The following is a 17,500-nucleotide window of genomic DNA, read 5'->3' on the forward strand; positions in this document are numbered from 1 at the left end:
TTGAAGGAAAGCGTTTATGGAGCAACATGTATCAGCCCGCTGTCCTTCTGTCTCTGATCCCCAATATGAGTGAGACCAAGATGGCTGACTGGAGTGCCACAAAGAAGCTGGTCATGTCATGGCTTCTCAATGCAATTGAGCCTACAATTGCTACCAGTCTTATGTTTATGGCATCGGCAAAACAGGTATGGTCCTTTATCTCCATGATCTTTATTCCATAGGAAATGAAGCTAAGATATTCCAGCTTGAATAATCAGTCCCAAATCTTAGTCAGGGGGATATGACTGTTGCTGAGTACTATACTCAACTTAAGACCATATGGTCAGAGATCTTCAACTATCAACCAGTTATTTCCTGCACTTGTGATTGTTCCAATGCCCAAGGAAAAGAAAACAGAGGTTATGCAAAAGTGAACTTCCCCTTTTTTTTTCACGTAGAGCAGGTTTTCCCTCAATGTAGAGGCCTTAGTTGTTCCCTAGGTACTCCCCAGATCGCGAGTACTGATAGATATTGGGTCTATCCATCGGCCTTCTCTAATAGGGCACTCAACCATCCCATGGTCAAGTGCGCAAGAAAAAAACTAAAGCAAGAACCAGACCGATCCACCAATCAAATCAGTGAAAAACGCTCTCCATTTTCACTTGGCTTGAAGGCTTACACAAACCAAAGAAGTGAAAAAAGAAATTTCGACAGGACTGAAAGCACCAAGTCAGAAAGAAACGAGCAAGTGTCGTGTGCAAGTGTGGCTTTCAAGCTTGTCTCCCTGTTGCCTTAAGCCTGGAGACCGGGGGTGCTTAGGACCAGAGGTGCTTGCAGACCGGAGGTCGCGGCAGCTTGCTTGCTAAGGTACGAACTAGTGCTGGTAAATGAACGAACCTGTGAATTCAAGCGGCAGAACTTTGGACTTACAACATAGGGGCTCCCTGACGATCCCGAACCTTCCAACCAAAAGTGATGGGTATGTGTTGTTTCTTGGCACTCTCTTTCTTTGTTATGCCAACCTAAAAAGAGATAGGGATACGGAGCTTGACTTGAAAACAAACAATTGGCACTGCCCCCCTATCACAACAAGGCAGATAGGGCACTTTTTGCCTTCAAAAAAAAAGTCCAGGATACGAAAACAATTCCTCTCAAAAAAATAAAAAGAGCGATTGAGAGTGGATTTTAGGTTCTATAGTGTCGAGAAGGTATTCGCCACCGGTGACCGTACTTTCGTAAAAGCATCATTGGGCGGTGGTTCCTCTCTTTTCTCTTGAACCTCGAACAAAAAATAGATCTCGCCATCAGCTCGACTAAGAGTTCCAAATCGAAAAAGTAAACTGAACTTGACTTAAGACGAAGGAACCGAGCGCCGAAAAAAACCGCTTTAAAAAGGCTTCAAACTACTAGTCATTAAGACTACTATGAAATAAAAGTAAGGAAGTCCTTTTCTTGACTTGGCCTGCGTGCATTATACCTACCCCCTTTTTCAAATAACTTTCTTTCAATCTCAACAAAGAAATGAAAGCATAACTCTTTGCTTGTTGTCCTCTTACTCTTTTAGCCTGCCTTGTGGGGGTTTCTCGGGTGTCTACGGCGGATCCGATCAGTCTCGTGATGAAGAGAAGTCTTTTCCAATCTTCCACGTTGAAAGGTATCGTCACGACAACTAAATTTGCCCGGTAAACTACTCGGGACTCCCCATGGTTTAGTAAAAGGGAGGGGAGATTTTCTCTTCATCCGGGGGTTCATTTCATTCATTATGAACTCAAAAGTTGTTGGCTGATTAGTGAGGTCTTAAAAACTTCATACAATAAATGATCAGCCATTCCATTTGTGCTTTCAGCAAGTAGGCGACGCGAATCTATGGTTTCTATGTTTCAATCGGATACCAATTGCTTGGATGCGTTTGAAAGCCTCGAGATTACTTGCAGAAAAAATTCTTTCTAGGTTTGTCTTGTGTCTCCGTAACAAATGGTCCATTTATTGATGGGCGAACGACGGGGATTGAACCCGCGCGTGGTGGATTCACAATCCACTGCCTTGATCCACTTGGCTACATCCGCCCCTACCCCCACACAGGTTTCAGTCTCTATCTACGATCAGATCCTTTCTGAACCCCCCCTATGACCGCTATCAAAGAGAAGCTTTTTCCTATACGCAAGTCTATTGTTGTGTTTTGGGAAGAAAAGCTTCAACAAGTAGAAGCTTCCTGGAAAAGCTTCAAACAAAGAGGTTGGGCTGTTCACTTCATTGATTTGACTTCACTTTACTTAAGATTAAAGATAGGGGCCGGGCGGGCAGTGAAGGCTCGTTTAGTAGACAGCCAGCTACGGCTTTGACGAGCAGCAAGCGGAGCTTGAAGAAGCGAGCCCCTATCAGAGAAAGCCATTGCGCGCTAGCCCCTTGTTTGTATAGGATTCCAAACCTGCGCACCCTTAAACTACAAGCTTTGAAGCCCCTACTTTCTTTATGGGATATTTTAAGAAGCCCCTTTCTACAAACCTTTCCATAATAGTTGGGAAGCTCGAAGAGCTTTCTTCGCATGCTTGAGCGCATCTTTTCCCTTTCTATTAGTAAGGTTGTCAAAAGGCTTTCCTTGAGTTCCTTTATGACTAAACGTTTAGAATAGGGGTAGGGGGGCGCTAACGAGCAAGAAAAGGCCCCAACCTATAGATAGGCTAACGCGCCTTTACTAATATTAGAATAGTTGGCGCTTCTTTCTCAAAGTCAAGTTTCTCGCTTGTTGCTTTAGAAAGATTGCGGGGGCGCTAACGCGACCTTCCTTCAGCTGGCTCCGCCCTATCTATTCATCTCTTTTTTCAAATGGATATTTGGGGATCTCTCTTGTTTATAGATCTTGAAACCAGATCAATATCCATTTTTCAATAGTTCTTTCTATCGATAAATAGAAAGATATAGATCTCTATCTGGATCTATCTCCATATCTAAATATGGAAGAACCAACCCAACAAGGGCGTAACCAACGGAAGGTTCTCGCCCTGTCCCCGACATTGTTCTCCGACGATGGCCCCTGGGCGAAAGGGGCCACCATTCTCTTTCTTTCTTCAATCGTTCCGATCAGGACAAGTGGGTTGGTTCGTTTCGTCCTCCTATCTACGCAATTCTCTGTCTTCGTTCGTGATCATGTTAGGCGAAAGGTAGTTGTAGAGGAGCGGCTGTGAAACGGCGATTCCCCCCTTTCCATTGAAGTAGGGGGGGCCTCCTTCCCCACCATTCCGGCCTATTATTGATAGGGATTTGACCGATGCTGAAGGTAGCTTGCTTACCAAGCCACCCACTTGAGAAGCTAGTCGCCAGAAAGAAGCGACGAGGAAGCGAAGCTGTCGTAGAAGCTTTGCCCCCCCTGTAGTCGTAGTACTCGGCTCGTCGCTACTTTGATTCAAAAGGTAACCGACGGTTCCCGACTTTCTCCGGTTTCCGCAACCGTAACCATTTGTCACTCCAATTACTTCATCCAAAAACCTTTTTTTAGAGCTATAAAAAAAGTCAAGGATAAGCTTGCATTCTAGAAGCGGTAGCTTCCCGCCTCCTTCATTCCTACTGCCTCCTTCGGCCCTTCCCTTTTCTAAACCTGCCTCAGAAAATGTACAAAGTGGACCGCTGTTTGGCTGACCCTCTTATTCCCATTCGGGTTGGGTTGACCCAAAAGTCAAGTAAGAAGGAATGGAACCACTGGAGAGTCGTCTGCAGTTCACACTTGGGCAAAGACAACTTACTTTGAAAGCGGAACACGAACCGATTGGAGCTATTCCGGGTTCTTATTTTTCGTAGCGAAATCAAGGTTTATGAGAAAGTAAGCGAAGTTTCTATGGTGTTCTACCTTTGCGTAGTCCCGGTCCACAGTTCCAGGCTCCGTCCCTTAGCCTAGTCTATATCTACAGCTGACGCAACTCCGTACCGACGCCTTACTACTACAACATTAATTAACGGCTAAGCGATTTCATAACCTGAGCTTTCCTTAACCAGCTGACCTTACGAAGTAAGCTTAGCCTCCCTTTCTTTATAGTTCGACTAAGTGACTTCGTAACCTTAACGTACTTTCTTTCTTACTTTAGCATAGGCCTTCGCCACTTCAAACGGGCGCTTCGCCCCTATTTTCTTTTTTTTTTTTTTTTAGGGCCTTACTTATTCTGTTCAGGGGGGATGAAAGACAAAGAAAGGGATCAGGGGGCTTTATGATCGGAGAAAGGGAAGGGGCGTGGTTGGTGTGTTACTGGGTCGGTGGGGAACCCATAGGAAGGGGGGACGACCCGCCGAATTCACATCAGAAATCGCCAACATGAACACAAACGAAATCTTGAATTGCGTATAGAAACAAAACGAACCACTTCTATTGTCGGAGCTGAGGTATATGAAGAATGGCTTTTTGGTCCCTTTCGTCCAGTGGTTAGGACATCGTCTTTTCATGTCGAAGACACGGGTTCGATTCCCGTAAGGGATAGGTACTCATTCCCGGCCGCTTTCAGTTAGTGTTCATTGCTGAGTGATCGCTCGCTATCTGGCTGGAAAAGGTGGTCCGGAAGCTTCCTTTCTCCCAGCAAGCAAGACGAGATCACCACTTCTCTCAGTAATGGACTTCCTTTCATTCTTTCTTAGTCTTAGATGTCCTTTCATAGATTCTCGAACCTCCGAGAGACAGAATCTCCATGCATGCGTTCTTTCTCTCCTCCCCTCCCTAATACCTAATACATAGTTCCGTCTATGGAGCCTAAAGCAACAACCATGGCATGGCAGTAAGAAGTAAGTTGGCCTAGTCTCTCGCCCAGCTTTCGCCTTCTTCAGTGGCCAAGTTGAAGCGTTCAACGGTTCTTCGGCCTACCGCCTTTCTTTTTTTTTCAAGGTTGAGCTTGTTCAATTGAAGCTAATGCTATGCTGCCCTTCCCTTGTTCAAGAGAAAGCGAGGACTTTCTTTTCTTTTTTTTTAGTTACCGACCTAAACAAAAGAGATTAGCCTCTTGATCGATCGATTGATTGGATCGAAGTACGAAGGGGTTGATTGAAGTATGAGATCAGCCCAAGACTAAGGCCGAGCAACTAGCTGCTGCAAGATTGGACGTCTATCTATCTCACCACGCCCCCTACTCCTATAAGGGCCGGTGGAAGGAATGCTCTGCTCATCTTTCTTACGGCTCGTTACCGCAGCGCTCGTTCGCCCCTTCGGCTTTTTCAATTCAAAAAGGCCTGGTAAATAGCGTCTTGAAGCAAAGGCATTATTGAACGAAAGAGATGCCGGGTCGGTCAATTGCATTAGGTAGGAGATGCAGGACCTGTCTTAACCGCAAGTGCATTCGCTATTCGATTCCATCCTCGATCCCACAAAATTTGGATTCCTTTGTATCTCTTCTTTACTTTTAAGTGACAAGGGGGGTGACAAACGGTATACTTTCTTCTCTATGTCGCCGTCTCATCAATGAGCGTAGATTGATAGAGATGGCTTTTGTGCTGGTCAATCTGTATCCCATTCTTCAGGTAGAGTTTTGTTTGATCATAGATCGGCAGGTGACCCGTCCTTTCTCCCCCTTTCGTCATAAGGCGTGGTCTGACTCTGAGAAAAACCATTCCTGTGTTTAGGTCCCTACTAAGCAGAATTCGTAAACTATGCAAGGGCTATTTGTTGACTTTTTTAAGAATTTTGAACAAGAAAAGCAAAAACAATTCTCAACGCCCTTACGAGGTAGTGATGAGTTAAACTACTCGTGTTGGCATGGAAGTCAGCCCGGTAAACTGATTCCATTCTGCTACTAGGGTTCCAAACCTTCCCCTTAGCTCTAGAAAGACGTTTCCTTATCAAGAGATGCTAAAGCTATTTATAGTTGTTTAAGTCGGAAGGAGGGCTTTGGGCAAAGAGCAACTGGAAAGTACTTGACTTCAGTCCCAGTACTGAAAGACGTGACTTCAGGAGTTTCTTTCGGAAGGAAAGACTTCGTTTACTTCCTGCAAATTTTTTTTGTAAGAACTAGTAGAAAGAAAGGAATTAGGAAAAAAAATGGGTAGGCCTTCTGAGCAGTCATTTAGGGGCCTTGTTAGCGACCCTTCATTCTTCCCTAAGCTGTCAGAGTCCGATCGAAGCGAGCAAGAGAAAGAGGAATCATCGCTCATAGATGTGAATTGAGCCGAATTCTTTTTAATTAGGCTTTCTAGTATGGTCCCTGTCCCGGGTAAGGTCTGATTGTTATCCGCAAGTGTTGTTTAGTTTTGACCGCGGGAAGATGAACTTTCCAAAAATGCTTATTTGGTTGGGAAAGAGAGGACTTCTGACTCCGAGCCTACCCTACCCAAAAACAAGTTTCAGCTATTGATGTAGCCTCTTGTCGCTACTTACTAGAGGAATCCCTTCTATACCACTTAACAAAAGCAAAAATCCCATCAAGATAGATTGAATCGACGACCTATACTTCAACTAAAGGCACAAGGGAAGAAAGAGTTCAAGAGCACAGAACAGAGGAAATGCACATGGGTCTCCTTGAATAACGAAGTCTAAGATAAAGAAAGAAAGGTAGAGTGGGCTTCTAGTTGCTCTGCTTGGATTGGCATGGCTGTCCCCCTTTGCTGGTTGAGGCTTGGCCTTTGACTCTGCTTGCCTCTACTTTTCATGTCAAGCGTACAAGTGTTGTTTAGTGGGATTTACCTTTCAAGACAGGAATTGTTTTTCATCTTATCGGAAAAGACCCTGTATAAGTCGACGTCTTAACCTGACTTCCTGAGCTCAGTTGATTGTTGAAGCAGTAGCTCTGGATCGAGAGCTGGATGCTTACCTTATTATTATTAAAAGGGGAAAGGCGTAGGCGTAGGCTAAAAGAAAGCATCTTCCTCTGGGCGTGAAGCGCTATGTTAGTCTTTCGTCTCCTACTTTATTTGTTTCCCCCTTTACTGAAAAGGTCAAATCGGTTCCCTCCTTACACAAACCAGATAGAGTTGGTTTCGAGTGTCCATCATGTTGATGGATCCTTTCTTGACGGTTTTCTAGTTTAGAGAAAATCTTTCATTCTCGATTCAAACCAATCCGGATTCAGAGTCGACCATTTCTTCTGGCACTTGATCTGAACTTTCATTATGGTTACGGTGCTTTGCCTCCTCTGCAAGAGGACGGGGTCTCGGCAACAGGCCTCCTCTACCTTTTTTTTTTTCGATAGATCACATCTATTGTTTTCATCTTCCCCGTCTCTCCATCATAAATTCAAAGAAAGACTCGCAGGCAAACCCGTTATTCAAGGGGATGAATCAGGTGCAGGGGTTAGCTTCGGATTCGTATAGGTGATATGAGAAAGAGCATGTGGGGTTTTTTTACTTCCTTAGAGGAGAAGCCAATGAATTGTGTGATTTGACTGTTCTCGGTAAAGTAGTTAAACAGCTAGTGGCGTGTATCAAAGGTTATCTTGTGCGTCTGTTCGCAGGAGATTCAAAAGGCTTTGATTGTGTAATAGCTTTGTGCTTATTAGGTCCCTATTTTCTTTTTTTTTTTAAATGAAAATAGTGTCCATTGAGACCAACTAGTTATAGAGTGACCGTTTACACACCTTCTCGGGCCAGTGTAGTGGTCCCATTATGACAGTGAAACGATCAAAAGATGCCGATTAGAAAGGCAGGGCCGAAGCTTTACTAATAAGGACTAGTCTTGCTTCTCCAGCTCCACCAGAGCATTTAAAAAGAGCGCTCGGGAATAAAGCCTAATCAAAGCGGGCAAAGAGAAAGATCGTGTAACTTGACAGGTGCAGCCACGACGGCTTGTTCCTCAACCGCAGTAGTTCTTGTTCTTCTTCTTTCTCAGAGGTCGATTCAGCAGCTTCAGTGACCTCCATGCTTAGTCTTTGTATTGCAGGTTCTAATCCTGAAATGGATTCTTGTGGGCCAGTCTCGGGAGGGATAGCTTCGCTCCTGGGTTCCAGGGATGGCTCCATCTCGGTTGTGGATCTAATCAGCTCCATCAGACCGCCCGCCTCCACAGTGAAGCTTCCGGCCACTGCTTCCACAGCAGGACAGGAGTAGAAGTGAGCGCTTCAGGTGGATAAGCTTCGACGCTCTCAACCTGGTTTGGATCGTTTGACTATGGCTCCGCGTTCTTTACAATCAAAAGCTCGATCACGAGGGTCCAAATCAAGGTCTCCATCTCGCCTTATTAAATAAGTTCGGGCAAATCTACATTTGAAGAAGTTATAGGTATAGGTCGGGAGATGGGATTGGATCCGGAATTAGAATTGGCTTTGCATCATCTGGAACTAAATAAGCTTCGGGTTTTTGATTGAAATTAGAATCTGCATATGGAATTCGAACCGGGCTACCCCATGATCGTGATATGATATCATCATTAGGTGGTGAGAAAGCACGCCTTATGACGAAAGGGGAGCATTACGTCCGATCAAGACACCAGTCTGCCCCCTAATAGAGGGTGCTACGGAATAAATTAGGCACTGAACTGAGGTTTAGCAGTGCTTATCACTCAGGACGGCCAGACTCCAGTCGTCGGTTTACTGGAAGACTTTCTGAGGAGCTTAGTGCAAGGGAGACCGAGCAAGTGGGAATAAGTTCTTCCAACTGCAGAGTTTGCCTATAAAAACGATGTGAATCGGCCTATGTTAAGTAAGGGGGGAAGTAACCATTCGAAGTGGTGTATGGTAAGAGGACTAACAATAAGGGGAAAGCACAGCGATCAAAGCTTTGGTTTAGGGCCTACTTGGTTTAAACGAAAGAAGAGATCTTTCTAGCGATTCAGTTCCTAGAGGGTTCCAAACCGAGCCTTCCAATATGAGAGCGAGACAAGCAAGCCTGAACCCATCCAATGAAGGAAGTGACGTTTGCTACGATCAATATCCGAACAACACCTTGACTTTGAATCTAGATGATGGGGGGACCCCCTCTCCCGCGCGATTTGATCTCTCTCCCATTTGTCGAGTCGAGCTATCACCCCGATTGGAATAGATATACACAGCCCCTCTACCCCCTACTCTAGTCAGCTTTCTATCTCTTTCTCCAACCTTCGATGATCCTCCAGCAGGCAAATCATAAAAGTCAAGAAGAAGTGATGGGCCTGATCTTCCGATATCGATATCTGATATCCATAAGCTAGCTCTTGGTTAAGAAAATCCTGCTATAAAGAGGGAGTTGGCAGAGGTAGAATCGGCATCTGTCTCGCCTGCTGGAAAGCTTGACTTGGCTATTGAAATCAGCAGCAGATGTTCTCAAATCAACAACATTAAGAAGAATACGTTCTTGGAAGAATTTCTACTATAAGGGAGGAGTTCTCATACCCAGTTAAATGATGTTGGAGTTTTCCCGCCTCAAGGGGAATACTTTTTATAAGCTCTTCTGTCTCTTGGCGACTCGGAACGAATGCTTGAATCCGCTTCTGTCGTTAGAACGAGAATAGCTCAAGTGGAATCTCTTTCTTTTTGGAGGGTTCCGGAATTGAGAGAGTCAAGTCATATATGGCATTCAAATCGCCAAATCGTTATCTTCTCTTTGTCTAGAGTAAGTTGGTGTGAATTCAACGGAGGTAGAGGATCCACAATCATTAGCTCTGGTTCACAGGCAAGTAGTGAGGGAATTGAGTTTCACTCTTGAGAGATAGCCAGATAGTGTTGAGAGCTACCCGTAGCAGTCGTAAGGTAAGGCCTCCCATCCCAATAAGAGTTCAGTCGTAAGTCTGCCCATTCAACCATTTTTCTGGGAATTTGATACAAAAGGAAAAGGTAGTTGATCGATTCCGCCCTTTAGCTTGGCACGTTGATGGAATAAGTGCTCTTCTCTCTTTTTCTATCCCCTCTTATACAACTATAGAATACAGAAGAATGACATTCCCTTCCCCGAAAGCCTAGAAGTAAGCCATAACTCAACACGATGCAAGGAATAGCTATCGTTTCGTGCCCCAATCCAAGCACGGGATGAGACTGACCAACTGATCCTAGTGGCTCTGGGTCAGGTCACGAACGGTATTAGATTGATTTGAGCTCTATCGTCCCATCCTCTAACTAAACTAGTCCACCAGCGAAGGTAGGCAACTTACTAAGTAGAGTCTCTAATGTTAGCAAGATCCGCTACGCTATTGAAAGGCTCTTAGTTGCTTATCCGGGATTAGAAAAAGGCGTAACTGCTCTTGTCTCTTCTTTCAAAGAAATTCCTCCAGTTTACAGAGATATGATCGTAAAATAAGTGGAATTACAAATAAAACTGATTCCACTCAAGCAAGAATAGTTTCTCCTTCCCTTGCTTCTGTCTTCCTCTAGCAACCGATTCTTTTATTTTTAACTGACTGAACCATCAGGAGGGTATTCTCAAGCAGCTGATTCGATAGCATTTGTCCGGATTCACCAAGAGCTTTTTCTTTCGTTGAGCAGCAATCCCTTCCCTTCTTGAACAAGCCATTCAAAGAGGGCATGAGATGACATCTTATTCTATGTCATTTGCTTTCCTTAGGACTTTTCTAGGCTAAACCTTGTCTTTCTCATTGGCATTGACCTACAACCTTCGACAGTTGTTAGTTGTGATTCCGCTTTCATGTCTTGGATTGAGCTTTCACTCCAGCCCTTCTCCATTCGATCTAGTGGGAGTCTTAAAGGTTGCATTCCTAAAGGCATCTAATCTTTCTGCGCCTGTTGCAGATTTCTTTTTAGCCTTTAGTTCTCCTGCTTTCGCCTGCTTTCGAGCGAGAAAGAGTGCGTCAGTCTTCACCTCCAATTGCGCAAGCCCTGACAGTTTCAGTCTTTCTCTTGAGAGTTCCCCTCTTCCAAAGCATCGATTCCAGCCATTGGTAGTTCGCTTAATCCAATTGAAGAATAAAGGCCAGCTCGCTTTCTTTCAAGCCAACCTGTTGGAGTTCTTTTCCTTCACCCTGCCAATCTTTCTGCTTTTGAGCGAGCCCCCAATTGCAGTTCTCTTTAAGGCAGTTTCAGAAAAAAGGCCTTCTATGGCGATAGGTGAATACGGTCCAGCCAATAGTTCCTAGGGAGGAGGGGGTCGGTCTTTCTTGTCTCTAAGGGTTTTCCCAATACCAGCAATCCCGAGAATAACGTTAGTTAAGAGCACTAATATTAGTAGTATCAATACCGAATGGTCTAAAGCACTAAGGCCTAGCAGGCAGAGTAGGGTTATAGGGAAGCCCCTCCATTCATAAGTGCTAATTCCTCTAGAGCCAATCCCAATCTGTCCTTTATGGATAATATAAAAAGTAGGTAAATAGTTCTATACTAAGCATGGGAATCCTACAGAATCTTCCTTTTTTTCGGGACGGAAAGCGACTCGAGCGACAGCGAGAGGGATGAAGTGAGGCTACGCTTTGCCTAAACAAAGACGGGTCTCGTAGCTGATCCTTTGTTTGGAAAGGACTTAACCAAAGGCGCTTTTAAGCCCACCGCCTTCCTTGGTTAAACAAAGGCTAAATGGGAACCATTCGGATATTTGGTTTAGCTGGCTGATCTTATCAATCCGTCACTAGAGTAACCTCTAAGAAAAGGCTATTTAGGTGGTTGGGGTTTAGCTCAACTCGGGTATTCTCTTTCACTCTCTACTCTCCCCTTCCCCACCCGTCTTAGTGGGTGATTGGTAATCTTCTTCTGTCTCTTCTTCCTTCTTCTTTCTTTGCTTTTCAGCTTCATAATTGGGACTTCCTCTTTCTTTCTAGTGCACTGCTTTATTGCGCGCATTTGGTGCGCTATTGAAGAACATTCCTATATTTTCTTTAAATTATCATATATGATCACAGAAAGTGCGTTGCGCATTGGCTAGAGCAGTCAATTCTGGGAATTGTTTCACTAGAGCGCGCAGAGACCTAAAGTCTATTCACGTTCTCCAGAAAAGCTATCGCGAAACTGGCTCCATACTTAACTTCCAAGCGCGCAGCGCATACAAGAAGGCTGTGATCATGCCGGAAATTCCACGGATGATGGATGGTACAAAGTCCTCCAGCTTTTCATACTTTTGGAGAACTTCCAGCTATCAAGGAGACGAAAAGCTATGTGAAGTAAAAGAGGAAAAGGTCGCCGACTGCTACTAAGAACCTAACAGAATAGAGTGCTTAGACTGACTTGAACAGTATCAAGGAAGATGAATAATGGAATATAGACAATTCGAACATAAATCAGATAAAGAGCATTTCCGAAGACATCGATAGGAATTCGGATAGTTCTCAAGTGGGCGAAAGATGGATGCTAGGTAGGACCAGATTCCATCCCATCGGTTGATCAATCAATAGAGGTAGGAATAAACGAATACTAACAAACAAACCGATACAGGATCTGCAAGACCTCCGCTACTGACTCGCAAACCGATACAGGGAGCAAGTGCCCTAGGTAGATGGTACGCCTCGCCTCGCTTCTTTACCCGGTGACTGATATATCTATTCATTACTGGGCTATTCCCACGTACTCACTGACGAACTGTACTAATTGGCGGGTTGATCCAGGTAGCTCAGATCTGGGAATGTACTACAGGGAGCATCCTGACTAGTCTCATCGACATTTAAATAAGCATCCTGTTCCCTTCTGCTTCAGCATAGTATACCTATTTTCCGAGAAGGAAGACCCTGTCCAGAAAAGTTTATTTCCCTGCTTCCGTATGAGTTGAGAGGATCAGACTGACGAGGGAACCTTCTCTAGTCTAGGAGCATTTCCACTATGTCTGTCTTCTTTCAATGCCCCTTCCCAAAGCAAAGCAGTAAGAAACCTATGGCGCATTCTTCTCTTTCAAAAAAGCTTTGGTATTGCGCCTTTCTGTGCTCCCTTTCGCCCTTCGTTATATCCTTAGCTTTCCTGTATCTCTTTCTTAACGCCTTGTGAACCGGGTTCATACTACGATGAGTATACCTCGACAGGAAGACCCTCTTCCCGTGGGACTGAGTCACTCTTTTGTCTACGAACTGGTGATCAAGAAGCTAGTCGTTCTCTATTTTTTGCCTTTTGACCTGGGGCTTTCACCGACCGACACGAAAATGCCCTTTACTTGACCTTAGATATGATACCGACTCGATCGACTATCATCAATAAGATCAATAAGACAAGGTGAATCCATGCAATTAGATGTCGAGTCGATACTCTCCGTTCGTTAGGCTTCATTCCTCTCTAAAGGCTGTGGAAAACGCCTATATGGTTTGATTCCCCCCCTTTCCGTGGCTTCAACTGAAAAGGCTAGCCCCGTTGACGCTGCTTACCTAGACCTAGATGGATGGGGTGCTTTTCGCTCTTTTTCCGATGCGATGGATGCGAGAGTGGCTATCGCTCGTCCGGTAAAGCTGCTCCTGTTTGGTAGGCTTCTATCCCGTCCCGATGCTACTCCGAACAAGGCCCCTTCCCTCTTTCTTTGACTTTCCTTATTCGGCCTGAAATGCGGGAAGGTCAGGTAGTCTATGTTAGCCTGGAAACTCCGCTCTGTGACCCTTTTTTCCTTCTGGTCTAGTGGCCTCACTCCGCTCCATCAGACATGATAGATAGAAGATCAGGGGATCGCTCAGACAGTCTCTTTGTTCTCTCTTCCTTCGGCTGCTCTCGCTGTGTGGCTTATCGCTGCTGATAGCTCATTCCCATCATCGGAAACAGCCATACCCGCTGCTTCGCCGCTTCTTGCGACATACTAATCTCGCTACTCTCTTGACTCAAGTCCATTCGGAAATGGCATTTGTTTGATTAGACGAGGAGATATGCTTTCATTCAACCAGTCCGCCCTAACCTCAAATCGGCTACACTTCCTCTCGTGCTTTGCTCTACGCTCAGCTGAAAAGAAAGTACTGATTTGACTTTATTCGTTGAGTGAGCTAATAAGTTCAATGCTTTTTCTTCTATCCCAGCTTTTGGGGCTGTTATCATTCCAGTCCTTTCTGTCGAGCGAGTCATTTTGGTTGCAGGCGGATCACCATTCGCCCTACCTTTCTTTCTAGGGCCTGGGGTTCCTTTTGTTGTAGCTTCTTTCCCGGAAAAAGTCAGAATTCCAAGTCCCCCAGTCTTTCAACCCTAAGGAGAAGGAGAGTAAGGTCCCATCGAGGGAGGTTATGGGTTTCCCTCTGTTTTCGCATTGGCGTATGCTTTCTTTCTAGGTTCAGCCTTTGCCTAAGTTCCGCAGTCTCCCCTTGTGTGTCAGTCTTTTAAGTCTTGTGTAATCTGTGGAAGCATGAACATTGAAATCGTACGCCTGGTAGCCCATTCCGTCTTTCTTTCTATGGGTGTCAGTTCTTCTAAAGCGGGGGGGAGCTTGTATCAGCATTTGCCGAATCGGCTAAGGCGCATTTCCTTCTTGCTTTAGTTGAAAAAATGTCTTATGTAAGTGAAAGGAGTTACTGGCTGTATATTCTGCTCTTAGCATTCGAAGTGTTCGTCGTCGCTTGTTGGTTAGTGCATTTCCTTTATCTTGATACTTTCAAACTCCCGAACCGGCTCAATTCCTCATTCTTACTACCGCCGTAGGGCAAGGAAGAAGCAAGCTAACAAGTCCAACAGCTACCAATAGTAAAGTAAAAAAAGACTAAATCGCGTACCAATCGTACTACCATCCCAACTAGCGCCTCTAGCTACCATCCATCACTTCAGACAGACAAGGTGTTTTCGACCTGTTCCTAAGATGGCCTAGTCCAGCTTCTTACTTAGCCCAACTCATAACCCCCTCGATGAAACTCTTCAATCTGCGAAGCGAGCTTGCCCCAAGGAAGTGCTCCTTACATGCTGAATGTCAGCAGACCAAAGAAAGACAAACTCATATTGAAAGGTAGGCTGCACAATAGATGCGGAGATGAGAGAAGCATCCGCTCTGTAAGCGGAGACGCGGCTATATAGTTGGTTCAGTGCACCTCTTATTAGAAAAAAAGCCAATCCAGATATGAGTTTAGAGCATAGGAAGTAGTGCATTCCGAAACAAGCGAAGTAGAGACCTCTCTCTTTATCCCTGTCAACCTGCACTATTGATTGCTATGAAGGAATTCTCCTTTCAATAGGCTCAAGGAAGATGAATAATGGAATATAGACAATTCGATAGGAAGATGGAGAGAAAATCTTTCATGAGAGAGGGACGAGAAAACCCGTATTCCTATGATTTAAACAAGAGGTGATGCGTACAAAACTGACATAGATGACATAGAAAGACATATAGCATTTTCAGAATTGTTAATTGAAAAAAAGTACCCGTAGAGTCGCTCTTGGGTTGGATGGAGGAAAGTAGGTCTTTAGTGGCCTTCGTTCGTTGTACCCTAGTTCTTTATAACCAGCACCACCTATCCTACAGAGGGTACTAAACCTTCTGAAAGGGTATGCCATATGGATTCCCATTATCCCATAGGGGTGATAGAAGTTACAGAGATTTCGGAGTGATACAGGAGATAAATCAACTGTACCATTCAACACTCTGAACTTCTTAGCAAACTCTAATGCTCCACAATCAGAAATAAGAGATTTCTGGTATGAAATAGAAACCCCTAATCTTGACAGTGAAGACTCATATAGAGAAGCAACCCTCTTGTCAGCTATTACCACATCATCACCTAACACGGCATACTTGGTGAACTTCCTAAACGGATACACCTGTTCTGCACACCACCATATCAAAACATGGTGGGAAAGTGCAAACAATGGCCATGAAGAGTGATAACCAAGGGGTTGTCCCTTGACGAAACAACTCCTTGAATTCCTCCTTTTTACAAAAGGACTATCAAAGATATTACAAGCTAATGTTGAATTAACAACACTAGATGCAAAGCTCCGATCAAATAGGACTTGCATCAAATCAAATAGAAATAACAGAGGCCACCTATCTGTGGCTGCTGATAAATCAAATGAGAAAAGATGCTTCTCCCCAACTAAATTATCTAGAGGTTTTGTTTGGTTAAATGTACCATCCATAGGTAGCCTCCTTAACAAGTTGGCTAACCACTCATGGACAGGATACAACAGCCTCTGATTAATATAGTTGCCAATGGCAAATATCCTTCTCTTCCCTGCTCCTTCAAGAGACTGACCCAACCGACCAAGAACTATTGGACACCCGATTTCGTGGTGACTAGGCAAATATTTGCCAACAGTCTCCTCAAATTGCTCTAATGACCGTTCGGTAATAAACTTATTGCCAATAAGGTCAAAAGCAAAACGGGTGTAGCTAGGCCATAAACAGCCTTGACTAAATTGTTCTCCTCTCACATTCGTTCGTTCTTCGAAACCTCTCACATGCACAAACTGCAAAAGTGATCGGAAACCCAATAGTTCAATCAGTTCTGAGGTGAAGGATGAACGGAAATTTTCAGCCTTCTTCTCAGGGACACCATTCGCTACCATAAGCCTTTGATATAACTTATGAGTAGGTATCGAACGAGTCCAAGTCGGTACCCAAGACATTCCCTGGTAAAGCGGAATAGTCTCAGTATCAGGAATATACCTTTCAAAGAGATATTTCATACATGGGCGAATTTATCCCATGAGTGGAATAATCTCCTCAAAACAACCAGGTTCATATATAGACTGAAAAGTATTTTTACTTACTTTCTTTGCTAAAAGAATAATTTTAGATACAGAAAAGCAAGATAAATAGAACCTGACTAACAAATCAGCCTTATCGTCTTTCTTATAGATCATCAATCTATGAAAGCTAGGTATGATTCGAGGATACCCTGACCCCGTTAGGGAAACAGGCACTGGTAACAATCCCGGTGGTTCACACCTACCACCATAAGCCTTCTGTAAGGATGAATTACTTTTTTCATATCATATTTGTGTATAAATAAAGTACTCTTTCCTTACAAAGAGATTTTAGAAAGAGAATCATTTCACTGATAGCAACTCTTCGACCCCGGCTTCCCAATCAAAGAAGGACAACGGCTACCAAACAGTGCATAAGTAGCTTTTTTTCACTTTAGAGCTGGTAGTTGTAGAGTAGGCTAGGAGCTAAGATGAAAAAAAATGATTCTCCTTAACCCTCAACCTAGACATAGAACTCCTATCTCTGGAGCGGATTGAATTGATTCTTTTTAAGAGCTAGCGACTCTTCCCCTCGCTCTGTCGATACCATTCCCTCCATTCCCTATCTCCTTGCCTCCACCTGTCACAAGGGATCCACTAAGCCTTCCAACGAGTTGGGGATTCACCCTCTCTTCCGGCCATAGCCGTCTACGCGGACCCTTAGAATGCAAATCCATACAAGGTCTCACTTTCCATCCATGAACTCTTACTAGTTCACATTTATGAATGCTCAGATTATACCTCATGGATGCTGGGCCTTTTAGAAGAGGCCGTGGCAGCTGGCGAGACCACTTATTTATGCACCTCAAACCTATCCACATCCCGAGATGCCGCTAAGGTAGTTGGAAAGGAAGTAGGCAAGGATCGTTCGCTAGAATGCGCTTCAATAGGGCTTCTTACCGCCCTTCACTATCAATCAGCTAGAGATATGCTGCTCCAGAGACATTAGGGGAGTTTACTTTGTTCATTCGAAGGGGATGAAGGTCGCAAGGTGGGAATCACCAACAGGAGAGATTGGGATGGGCTATGATAGGCCCTAAGATAGGCCAGAGCATGTTGCAGAAGTACGAGGATGTAAA

At 44.4% G+C, this 17,500-nt stretch overlaps 1 non-coding gene across 1 annotated transcript; it reads left to right on the top strand.

Moving 5' to 3' along the window:
- The first annotated feature begins 4,372 nt into the window (after nucleotides 1–4,372).
- TRNAE-UUC (transfer RNA glutamic acid (anticodon UUC)) lies at nucleotides 4,373–4,444 on the top strand. The gene has a single exon. It is a non-coding gene; the product is annotated as a tRNA-Glu (tRNA).
- Nucleotides 4,445–17,500: the final 13,056 nt, after the last annotated feature.

This window comes from Durio zibethinus, unplaced genomic scaffold, assembly GCF_047325235.1.
Source record: "Durio zibethinus cultivar Kanyao isolate XHJ-2024 unplaced genomic scaffold, ASM4732523v1 HiC_scaffold_30, whole genome shotgun sequence".
Taxonomy (NCBI): Eukaryota; Viridiplantae; Streptophyta; class Magnoliopsida; order Malvales; family Malvaceae; genus Durio; species Durio zibethinus.